Below are 13,326 nucleotides of genomic sequence, written 5' to 3' on the forward strand. Positions count from 1 at the left end.
TTACGTTTTAAAGACCGATAGGGTTAAGGTGTCAAAAAAAAAGCAGGTTGAGAACTCATTACCAGCGAATGGCTCATTCGTCGTAAAGAAAGAAGGAAAGAAAATATTTTAGTATTATCCAGTAATTTACTTGGGCTGTTGGGTGGTACTATATTCCAAAGGCATTACTTCAACTAAATTTAATTAATTAGATTAGTCATCTCGACATCTACGCAAAAACAAATAAAATGCGAACAGTAGTAGCGCTAAAAAAAATTGCAGAGAATTAAAACTTTCTGTCAAAAACAATTTTATTTGAAAAATGGTATCACGGAAATACATACCTATGTATCTAGAACCCTTCCACGAATGAATTTAAGGTAAGGATATGAGAAAATAGATCGTTCATTATCTAGGACGTAGACACACGGACCAACCTGGTAATATTTTAATTGCCCAATGTGGGTGGCTTGGTTACGGATCCATTCTAAGTATACTTTTAAGCAGTCTTATCGGTAGTGGTAAACTTTTATTTGACCCATGGGATTTCAAGGAACATTTTATTTTTGAATAAATTTAATTGCTTCAAATCAGTATGATGACCGTTTAATAATAGCGAAAAACTATTATTTACATTGATTCCTCAAAGTATCGCAAAGAAAAACAATATGCAGTCTGAGCTGATATACTACACACGCGTTTTAGCTCATCCATCTGATTTCCGGCCATAAAGCCATGACGCTGCTTCTAAACAGAGAGACGCACGGTAACTTCATATCACACTTAATAGTGACCGTTTGAAGGTTACCTATTCAAAACATTTTTCACCAGAATGCTTATCCTTCGGACAAAGCAATCGATTATTTAAGGTGATTGATTGAGAACGAAATTTAAAATCTGGGTGCATTAATCGTCCAATTCCTGCGCGATGAAGTATTAAATGGGTAACAGGGTGATCGGTATGCGGCGAAGGGAGCTCAGGGACAGAGATTGAGAGGAGAGGAGGATTGACTGGGTTTTTGGCAACGATGCTGCCACGCCACGTTGGACGGACAGCGAAGGGGGACAGAGGGACCCGCTAGTGATAGGGGGTGGGCTCACCCCCGCTACCGCATCGGATCAAAACCCTTTTTGTAGAATCGAGCAGAAGGGGGATCTGGGAAAAAAAACACCGCGCGCCCCACAGTCAATTCAGCGCGAAATATTCCGTCGAAAACCAAACAAACTTTTGGACATTTCCTGAAGAGGGAGGGGAAGAAAAAAAACAATCGAATACCCCGGCCAACCGCTCGTGGGGCTACGCAGGGAAATAAATCGGGGAGACCGAAGGGAGGAGCAACAGATTCGAGAAATGACACACGCTGGGTCGGTCGGCGGCGTTGGCCAAGAGAATTGTTGGCGACGGGAAATGTGTCGCGTGAGTGATCGTCGTTGGGACGAAGGATATCGGAGGGAAGGCTCGGGACATAAAAAAAAACGACGAGGAAACCGAAAAAGAAGTAAATAATAATGATGATGACGTTGAGGACGACAATGAAAGCATCTCGCCCATTGTCTCGCCGTGACGGCGATTCCGAGAGGGAGACAATCGAGGGCTTGACGGGCGCGGCGGCGACCGGGAGGAACGATTAACGGACGCCCGAGCGGCGCTAGGCTTCCCCGCCCCCACGAGCGGGCGACGGGGGCGTGTTGGCGGGGCGAGGACTAGTTCACACGGAGGGCGCGGTCGAAAGACACCACAACGTGACGCGGGACTCGGTTCGAGTTGGAGAAGATTGGCAGTGAAAATATGCTGGAGCTCGCACGCGGCTGCTGGGCCACCGCGTGGTATTTATCCACCTGCGTGCTACCCGGGAAGGCACCCCTGGGGAGCTTGTAAGGATGCATGACTCACGCAGAATATGGGAATTTTTTAAAAATATGCGGGGCAATCATTTCTATTGGCTATTTAATAAATGGATAGCGAGATACCTACACATTACAATTGTATTTAGCAAAAGGGGTTGATAAATAATTAGCGCTAAAGGCGGAAAATTATGTGACGTAACCCAGAGTTGTTGGGTGATGGAATTTGACGAGATCACCATTGGTTTTTATTCAGAATGGCATTGGAGTCTTCAAATCTCGGTATGGAAATGCCGCATATTATAAGGTTACCACTCGTTAATTACGGAATGGAATCATCGCTTTATCTTCATGTTGCAACGCAAGGGAAACATGAAGCCACATCGCAATCGGCCGTCATGCAGCCGTGGCCCAAAGCCGGCTTAGCATCAAGGATTGAATTAGCAAATTGCACGAAATGCGAACGCTCTTGCGTTGGTATAGATATAATGCTTTCTACTCCTTGTCTTGAGCCACAATACTTGCACGCGCGTTTGCCCGCGGGTCCCGTCTCTATGAGCCCTGCCGGGTGGGGGAAAGGTGTCGGAGGATTCCGGATTGCGAAGGGGGGGGGGGAGCATGGAGAGTGAGGTGTGGAGGGTGGAGATCAAGCGAGGGCGCTCGTGTGTGAGGAGGGTAGAATGGAGGGGGGGAGGGTGAGAGGCGACGTGCGCCGTGGGCGGATTTTGGGGTGGGCGGCGTGGGACGAGGGCGGTGGACGGTGTGATTCAGTGGGCGGAAACAGTCCGTGGAATCCGCCGGCCGAGCGGGAGCTCCCGAGACGGAGCAAGAGGGGTTGGATGTGTCGGAGCGGGAAAACAGGGGGCGGGAATTAGGACACACATTCTTCTTCCCCCAGCACGACCCAACACTAAACCCTCCGCACTCACCCCCACCTCCTCGCCCTTCCCACCGCTCACGTCCCCGATTCGCCATTTCTCGGAAACTGTCCGGCAGTGTCACCCATGATTTATGAAACAATCCTTTTTTTTTGTCACTGTCTCTCTTTCCCTTCTCACTCTCTCCTCTCTCACGATTATCTCTCCCTCTCTGTCTCTTCCACTCTCTTTCAAATTCAGTAACGAGCGGCTTTCAAGTTCCTCGAAATGAAGGAATAAGTTTGTCAAGCTTGAGAGAAAAACTAGAAGCATCAGGGTTAACTAAGAGGTCCAGGAGCGTCGGAGGTGGGAGTTGGGGGTGGGGGTGGGGGAGACAGAAGAAGATGGGAGGTGGGGTGGGTCCACAAAAACCCAGAGACTCCAGCGACAAAGGAAGCGGACATGATGAAGCGACGGGTGTTTGCGGGCTGCTTCAGTTCGAAGTCTAATTTGGCGTAACGAGCCCTTAAACAAGAGGGTACGCCAGTAGTTTTTCCTTGTTACTAGCGCCTGCATTACTCTGTGGATTGCGCCATTCAGGGCTCTCTCATTGCTTATGGTTCGACTAATTTCCAGTCTAATTAAAGGAAAAGATTTAAAGGTAGTGGGGATAAAAACTTTGGACCAATTATGTAAGTTATCAATTCTTAAAAAGGGCTCATGGTCTTTTGTATGCTTTACACCCCAGAGTGCCACTCAATGGCATACTAAAAATAGATTGAATTTAAAAATCATCTTTACATCTTATTAATCGGTCCACTTTCCCAATATATTTTTGACGATTAGTGAAATACGCTACAGTAAAGAATGTGTTAACAAGTATATTTGAGCAACAAATTTAGGCTTGTTGGCTTTAAATTAAAGGGAAGTGTGATAAACACCTCTTAACTTCCTTAAATGATGATTTAACGAGAGTCTTCAGAATAATGCATGTTTTTATCTAATGTATTTTTTATCATTCATTGACTAACAAGTATACTTGATGAAGACAATTGGTTACACAAATATAACGTTCAAATGGTAGATGCAACAAAGGCACGGATTTCAATTCGGAATTTTCCCCACGGTAGGCACTAGGTTCACGAATAGCAAATCAATTCCCAGTTGCTTCATTCCCTTCCAGTCACATGGAATGGGATTTAGTGTACCATTCCATCAATGTCGGATTTTTTCAATTCCCCTCCCCCCCCGGCCCTCAGAGTTGAGAAACTTACAAGGATTATTGGCGCGGACGAATAAATGAAAAACAGCTGTACAGACCCAATTTCCAGAACTGCATGGTAGTTAAGTCCGCCGGAGGAAAAAAACAAGCGAAATAAATCGCGCAGCTGAATCCGCAAGAAATGAAACTTCAAATGGTTGCGGGGCGTGCGATGTTTTCACGCGATCTTTCTCCCTCTCCCCCCGAGCAACCGAAACCCCCACCCCAAGTCTCGTCTATCACTCCACCCTTCTCCCTCAGCAGGAGAGCAGCAATAAATCCCGCTGACACACTCAAGCACACACTCACAAAGCACGCACATACTAATGCAAACACACCCACGCCCTCACATACACGCCGGTACGAAATTGGATACCTTCGAAAGGAAAGAGAATTTCCGAAGTCGCTCCGCTTGCAGATCCAGTTCCCTCCCACTCCCTCACCACTGCCTCACTCCCTGCTTGCACTCGGTGTCCTATCCGAACCTTGCCGTCACCCCCTTCTCCTCTCCTCCCCCCTCCAAGACCTCAACTCTTTTTATTTTCCAATTTTTCAGCCCACATTCTCCCCATCCTCTCTTCACTTGCTTTCCGGAGTCACTTCCTTCAGGCATCGAGGTTCCCAGAACCCATATGACCGCGATTCGAGTCCTCCCCCTCGCCCTTATCACAAAAAGGAATAATGCAGTCGCGACTCTCTCGTGAAATTGGCTTCCTTTCGTCATCCCTGCAGTGCGAAGAGGGCGAGAGGAGACATGGCGCAAGTGCAAGAGGGAGCGTGCTCGCTCCCTTGTCCGAATTATGTTCCTTCCTCATCTCCCCCGAAGAAAGCCATCCTTTTTGTCACTCGACTCTACAGCCCATGCAAGGAGGCAAATAACAATGCTGGAGACTCGCTTTTTCACCCCTCGACCACCATTACCGCAAGGCAATATCTTCTCTCCCTCCTGCTCCATTCTCACTTCTCCCGTCGAATATCATTCGAATGGCGCTCGATGGTCCGTAGTCGGAAGGGAAAGGAACGCTCTGGTGATAAGTTCGGCGGAGGATTTCCAGTCTCCGCCTCTGTCTCCTCACTCTCTGCCTTCCTTCTCATTTGCCCCTTGGAATTTTGAGAGGACACCCTAGGATTTCATTTCCTTTCCTCGATTTCTTACCTTTGTCACTCCTTTTAAGTCTACCGCATCGAGCTTTCAACGGGCTTACCGAGTTCTTAGGCGGACTGCGAGGTAGAATAGAACTATTGTCGTGGGATGGAATAATTGGTTTCTTTGAATTGGATATGAGTCGGAAGGAATAGTGATGGTCCCTATTAAAATAGAGAGAGAGATAAAAAGGAGAGAGCTGGGACTTATTGCAATGGTAAGTTGTAAAGAAAAATATCAACAAAGTTGAAGCCAGATTATGAGTTTCTAACTTGGAAGGGAAGATCAAAATTCAGACTTTTAATCTTTTCTCTAGCTAAAACTATGAGTAATGAGAAAGGAACATTAGAAGGAAAAAAATTAATTCAATATCATCAGTTTTTGTTCCCTGTCCTCCATTGGTTTAGGTGTAATGATATTCTTTCTTTTTTTCAGTGATTAGAAAGATCTGCACTTCAACTCCAAAAACTTCCGATACTGAAGCATAAAATGAAAATTGGAATAACATAATTCCGTAGTTACCTTTTTTCCTCCTTGCGCTCGATCCAATAAAAAAATCTAATTATTCTAATATATTTGATGGGTTTAAATATGCGTCATACAATGAAAATATTTTGTAGGTAAAGGGGCCATATTCAGGTTCCAAAACGACCGCAGGTATTTTCTCTTTTACCTACGAATTAGGAGCACGAAAAAGACGTGGTCAAAAGTTACAAATTAAAACTATGAAATTTCGGACTTTCAACCCTTCATCGAGGCAATCGAGAAGTCAGTACTTTTTCACTCTAGTTAGTCTACTCTGGGTGTACCTGTTCCACGTTCTCTGCCCTCGAGTCATCTTTCGGCTGCGTCCTTCATCTGACTACGGGGGCTGTACAATACAGAGAGATAATGCATTTTTATTCACAAAATGTATTGCGAAATAATCTCATTTTATATTGTAAATTTACCTGGCAGCAGAATGTATACGCATGTGATAGCAGTTAAATTGATTTGATTCGCCAACCGGGCTGGCCATTGATGGCGACAGTTCCAACCATTGCAAGTTGAAACATGCTCAATGCATGTTTCAACATGTAATTCGCCTACGCCTGCGTCTGATGATGATGAACGAATACCATGAAGGTGTTTCATCAAATTTGGGGACAGGAAAAAGTCACATGGTGCTAGGTTTGAATTATAGAAAGGACGAGGAATACACTTTTCACATTAATTTTGCGATATATTCGGTAAAATAATTTGCTAGCTACGAACGTGATTACTGTGTGTAAAGCATCCAACCTGTTGCTTTAAAGTGTGGTATTTTGTGATCAATATGGCCTAGTAAAAAATGTAGTACATCCTTAGAGAATGCTCAGTTTACAGTTTTGCATGCTGATACTACATTCTGTTACATAATTCCCAGGATATCTAAAAATGATATGAACAAAAGTTTGGCAGCAGAAGCCACCAACACTAGTGTTGATGATGCCGGATATATCCACAGAGAACTTTCCAGTTTGCTTTCAGGACAACAATAATGAAGTCAAGTTCTTACGCAGTGATAATCTTCAAAAGATACTCACTCATCCACCTGTAACATTAATCATTACTCAAAACAAACTTGAACGTGAAAGTGCAGTTGTTCGGATACGAGTAGTTTCAGAATCCACCGCGCAAAAACATGACTCGTGCGCAATTGTTCTGTTACCAACGTAAGGATGATATACAGTAACATTTTCAATATTACCGACAGTGCTATTAAAGTTGCTCGGCAATATTCTCTCGCAGAGGTATTAAATGGCATTAATGTGTACTTCCATAAGAAAAGTGACTGGTGCTTCGAGTGCACCTTCCTTTGAAGAAGGGACCATTTGGTCTCAATTTCGCCCAAATAAAGACCACTATCTATCTATCTATCTATCCTTTAACATTGATTGTCTCCCTCCCCCCATTAAAACATTAAAAAATTATCTTTTAACTGTACCATACGGAAGAATATGTTCTCCTGTGGCGTTACACAGGTCTCGGTTGAGGATTAATTGAGGAAAAAGCAAAATTTCTGTACAGAATATTTCTAATCATGTGTTACCTCCACCATTACCATGGACCAACTGAAATATTTCATCTTGCAACGGCTGCTGGTAACGCACAACAGAAGAAAAGTTAAAGAAACTTGTATCACATATACGTTAAGCATTAAGATTAGAATAAAATAAAATATTTTTTTTTGCAAAATATACAAAAATATTTATGATCACTCTGAGTAAACAACACTCGTTCATATACACATTTATCTATCCATGTGTAGATTGACTCATTTCATCCTAATCATGAAAACAGAATATTTAAGAAGATTATTCTCTCGGGGTCCTCGCAATTTCTTCCCTGATTTATTGAACACCAATCAATAAATATTTTGAATTACATATTTTTCTGTAACAAAACCATCAAGAAAAAAATCACTGATTACGTAAATATCATAAAAATCACAACGATGTATTACAAAATATTTGTTCAACGGTTCACCATTTCAGCCCTTGAAGAACCCTCTTGTTTGTTACACATGAGTTCCTTAATCCTGGGACAAACTCACTCCATTTTGAAGTAGAATCGCACTCTCATCTAAATACAGAATACTCCGGATTTTTTGAGAATCACTCCAGATAAATAAAACAGGAATATGTATCACCAAAGTCAGGGGCGGGTAGCTTATGCGTTCGGCACGACTAGTATAGATGCACGGTGAAACGACAGCAATTTTTCTCGTGTCCTGGTTTCTGTCACTGGCCGCGAGCAAGTTCAACGAGGAACTCATGGCAAAACATCCTCTCGCTCTTCTCTGCAGTTTTAAAAGAATTGCTCTCGAACAAAAAAAAAGAAGAACTCGCGCAAGCACTCTTCCTCTGCGTCCAAATTGCAGGAAGGAAGACGTGGATGAAGAAGGAAAAGGATTCGCCTGCAAACGAGTATCACAAACCGATCCCTCAAAAAATTCCTCGATGTCCCGAATAATCGGAATGGAGATAGAAACGAGAATCGGGAAAAACACATAAAAGGGTGCGCGGGCACTTCGTTCCGAACTATGGTTCCTCCAGCATGGAGAGCCAGGAGGTAAAAAAAAAGAATACAACGAACCCTTCCGAGTCTAAAAGAAAATTGGTCGGCCTAGCTTAGGGCGGACAGTCATCACTGGCTTTCCCACCCCCCTCCCATACTCATATCAGCCTTGCATATTTTTTTGGCCCTTCGTACCAAACTCAGCCTTCAGCCTCCTCTTCCTGTTTCCCTCGATCCTAACTTCTCCCTCTCAATCCCCAACCATTCCACCTCCCTATCCTCCCCTCTCCATTCCGTAACGCTGCCGCCAGTCGATTGGCTTACCCGAGCCCTTTTCGTGATTAAAATCGCCGCTCCCCCTGCATCTCCTTCCCCGCCCCAACCCTCTTTTCCCTTGACCCCCTCTCCTCTCTTTCATCCTCCTCGTGAAAACTCCCACCCTTACCTCCACCCCCTCCATCCACACCCCTCTTTCTCTTTCCGGCGTCGACCACGTCTGCTGGAAACTTTCTCGCCCACGCACACGCGAGAGCACGCACGCACTCGGTACAGAGGCGAACACACGCGGAAGCGAGCCCAGTGAACCGCAGTTATTCAGCGACATCACTGTATTACGAGCGGGGAGATAAGTGACTTATTTTACGCCATTATGCGGAGCATGTTTGGGAAATTGAGTTGCGAGGTTCGGTAATGAAAGTAAACTGCATTTCCCCAACCTCCCTCTCTATCTCTCTCTCTCTCTATACATATATATCCCTCCACTTGCACACGCACACACAAATGCATGCACACGCGCGCGTGTATGGCCGGTGCGGAAAGGAGAAATTTCGCTCCGCGGATAAATTGGACCTACCTACCTTTGCAGATTCGTTCCATTTGTAAATGGGTGCCTGAACGTGCATCCATTAATAAATTTCATGAAACAAAATAATTTCTTCTCAATTTTTTCGAAAGAGGATTACGCTACTTTGAAAAATAATATTATGCTGGAAGCAGCATGCTTAATGTAGATTACTTTAAAATAACGAGTGGACCAAATCAAATCAAAATGTTAATAGTGTGCGCACAGAAAATTTGGATTAATATATCATATCGTTGCTTATTAGTAATTTCTTGAATATATTCCGCGAAACCTCTACAGTTATTGCATATTTATACTGTATTAATAAAATAGGATTATATATATATATATATATATATATATATATATATATATATATATATATATATATATATATATATATATATATACACACACAAACAGAAACGATTCTGAGAGGGCTATCGCTAGGCAAAGCTTTCTCAACGATTGGTCGAAAAATGTAATTGAAGATTTATCAATCCAAGGGTATGAATTAATTCCGTTGAAATTCATGAAATAATCACTCCTTCATTGGTGCCATAAAATATTTCTTTGAAATATTAACAGTCCATTTGACTGGGTTTTTCAAGATTTTTAAACTCTGACGTTCTTTTCAATGCATGTTATTCTTCGAAGACGTTATAAAAATTTTCAATCGTGTTTGATTTTCTCTGTTCTGTCACTAAAATTCCATATTTATGGTGTGCCGTGGCATATTCTTACGAGTACAATCTTACAATTCGTCAGTCTAGAAAGAAAAGTCCCGCAATTCTGATATAAATTTTAAAGAACGTTTTAGTAAATACAAAAAATGTAATATGGCATAATATTATGCCTTCTCTAATCCTTGTTCAATTAACTGACATATGAATAAATTAAATTTATGATATTTTCTTATTTTTCCGTGAAAAATAACCTACCTTCAAAGTCCGCAAAATTTGATTATCCCTAATGGGAGGACTACTTCCAGGTGCATTAATATTCAAACCGAAAAAAAACGGCGGTATGTATATACATTATCATACCGATCGCATTCTGGAGTGAAGCCCGCAAAAGCGGAATAACGAGCTCACCACTCAAAACGCTCGCTAAAGGACTTGGAAATAAAATCAACTTCGATTCCATGAATCGGCCTCATTACTCCTTTTATTCGCAAGGAGCCTACGAAAGAAATAAATATCAAATGAACGCAGGTATAACTCCGGAAAAATATCAGACTGGGGCAAGAGATCGCTCCAAGAAGAAGGCAAATGAAAAGGGGTGGGAGGTTGTAAGCTTGCTTGTTAGGTTTCCGGTCAAAGGTTGTTTAATCAGAGTGGAGAGCCACGTGGAAAAGAAACGGGGAGGTAGTTATGAGTGGGCGATGTATACATGAATATATACATATATATTTGCAAATCGGACACGGAGGAATGAGTGGGACGGGGGAGGAGGTGGTGTATGAGGAACGCAGCCCTTGGCCGATGCATACATTTTGACGTAGGCCCCACGATGAAAGAGGAAATTTAAAAGCATAAATTGAACAAGCGTCTCGCTCGGAGTTGAATCCTGGAAGTAAGGCAACCGGATGGTGCGCGGAAGAAGATCTGGCGTTCGGGTGGAATCAAAGGGGGGCGAAAGAATGGTACCGCGGTGAGCGTCGTAAACCAAGGGACAGATGGAGTGAATGGTAGAGAGAGAGAGAGAGAGAAAGGGGGTGTGTGTGGGTTGGAGGAGAAGGGGGAGGAGTTATTAGTTTGGAGAGTGGCCAAGAGGGAGAGGGGGAGAGTGAATGGGAGATATTGGCAGGTAGCGAGGAGTTTTGGTGGTTGTGGGGGGAGAGGGATGGAATACGACGGTCCAATGAAACTCGTACTTTTTAAAGGGATGTAAATGTGAGCTCAGGAATTTTTTTTTGGTACGGGGAAGAATGAAAGGTCCAATTGAAGGGACTAAAGTTTACCCAACTAAATAACTTCGGCATGCGGCGTGCTGCCCTTTCACCGGCTACGGGTCAGAGAAAGACAGAAATAGCTACTGCGTGCATGTCTCACATGAACTTTGCTTGGGCCATTTCGTAACTTATCTGGTGCTGTGGGTAGCATGCTAGAGAGATACATTATCCATCCCGTGATTTAACCTGCGCTGCTTCATTTCTATCAAAGGGAGGATTTAATAATAATAATTGGATTCTGAATGCTCGGAGTTTTATTTTGGTTAATCCAAAGACCCAAGTACTGGACCGTTCACTGTTCTGCAGAAAATATTTCACATGGCAACAAAGCATTCAAAATCGAGAGGCGACTTCAGCCGGCACCTTACTATGTTAGCTTGCCAGCGTGGGCCTTATCAGTCGAGCTACCAATGGTACCGGCTTCTTCAACGAGTCGTGAATGGTTTATTGCGTGAAATGCCACTTCGGACTTCGCAGCGCCTCAATCTGGACCATCCATCTGGGCGCCGCTATCATTACTCTTTCGTAATTTAGTTCGGTCCGGCAATGGTGCATGCGGGGCTTATCGAAAAGAAAGAACCTACGGGGTCTGGCCTGCATGAATGCGGAAATGGGGGCCGGAGGATGAAGAGGGACGAGAGCGCTGGCGGATCGCCTCGCCAGACTCCGTCGCACGGGGTGAGATAATCCCCTCCTGCTACGTTTTCGGCCGTCGGAGGAGAAGCCGACGAGAGCCGCCACCCCTGCCCCTCTCGCCACACCCTTCGATCCCCCATTCCATCTCGCGGTAAAAAAATGACGCAGCGTAGAGGGCATTTCCCTTTCCAAGGCCGCCTTTTGCGTCCCTCATCCCGAACCATGCCCACACCACCCCTGCCTCCACCCCGTCTCCACCCTTCCTCCTCAACCACCCACCAGCTCATCCACACATACACATTCCTTCCTTGCCCCCGTCCCGCCCAACCCTCCCCAACCCCCGGTGCACTTCCCAACCCCACATCCTCCCCATCGGCCCCTCTTACTATCCTCGCTCTACGGCTACTACCACTGCCGATACTACGATGCCGCGTTGCCAAACTTGTGAGCTTTGCGTGCGCGAGGGTGCGCCGCTGCAGTGCGTGCGCGATTAGAGGGGAGCAGGACTGACTCTAAACTCCCTCGGGGCGGCTGGCTGCGGCTTGGAGAGGAGGGGAACGAGGGGGAGGTGGAGGAACCCCGGAAGGCGGGTGGAGTGGGAGGGAGAAGTGGACGGAATGAGAGCTCATTTTACTCGAAACGGCGATTTCGCCGTAAATGCCCACGCTCCCCCCTGCCGCTCCACCCTCTCCCGCCCCACGACGGCGAAATGATCGAGTAAAAGTGCTTCAAATAGAATGCTTGATGAATCTCGCGGGTAGGTGCCTACTCCGTCCGCACGGGTAATAGAAATAGTCGCGGTGGAAAATTCTCGCTGAGTCGCCGACCGAGGGAATTCCGCGCCGTAATGCAGTTTAATCCTGAATCATCGAATCGCGTTCGCGCGGTCCCCACGCCAGATGTCGGTTACGGCAATATGCACTTCGGAACGGCGCGACCCCCGGTGGGATGACCGTGGAATGACAAGATCTCGTAGATAAAGAGCGCGGACAGCATTTTATAACATTAAAAAAAACCCGGGAGGATTGTGGAAAACTCCCTCCACCCCTCCCCCCGAGGACACACCACATTATCGGGAGCAGCCCCTCGTGAACGACAAATTTAGTGCTTTCCCGAAAAATAAGCTTCCATAATCATGCGCTCAGGATTCAAATGATGAAGAAATAGGTAAGGATCCAATGGAGTTTTCGGATGAATTGATTAAACTGGAATACTCTCCACCTCTGGTCATCACAGATCCACTTGAAAACAGGATCTTGAGCTCGTTGTGTTGATACCTAGATATATATAAGGGATCGTGGAGTGGCTATTAGATAACGCCCGTCCCCGTATGATGTTTTCATTAGGCGGGTTTTCCACTTCCATCCGATTAAAAAACTCTCGCGGATTTCGATCAGATCGGGAAGTTCATCATGTTGGGCGTCCGGAATTGCATTACTTTTTTCTCCTCCAACACTGTCTCACTCCTACTCCATCAGCGGACATGGCGAAATACATTCGTCACAATGGACGGCCTCTCTCAATTGCCCATGAGGGAAATCACGGCTCACTCCTTCCCGACTAACACGATAACCGTGCAGGAGGATTCCACTCAAACCAGCCCTCTCCACTCCCCTTACCTCCTCCCCTCTCACCCTCTCTCCCCTCAAAATCCTTTCCCATTGTCTCACCCCCTGTCCGTATTCACATCGCTACAACACTCTTGTCTACAACTATACGACAACACGTGTGCATAGCCACCCAGTCCCACCCCCCAAGTCCCCCTCCTCT

At 45.1% G+C, this 13,326-nt stretch overlaps 1 protein-coding gene across 4 annotated transcripts in view; it reads right to left on the bottom strand.

Moving 5' to 3' along the window:
- IRSp53 (Insulin receptor substrate 53 kDa) overlaps window positions 1–13,326 on the bottom strand; it is a 769,646-nt gene that overhangs the window by 72,821 nt on the left and 683,499 nt on the right. The window lies entirely within an intron of this gene.

Source organism: Hetaerina americana, unplaced genomic scaffold (genome assembly GCF_022747635.1).
Source record: "Hetaerina americana unplaced genomic scaffold, ioHetAmer1.1.p SCAF_3, whole genome shotgun sequence".
Classification (NCBI taxonomy): domain Eukaryota; kingdom Metazoa; phylum Arthropoda; class Insecta; order Odonata; family Calopterygidae; genus Hetaerina; species Hetaerina americana.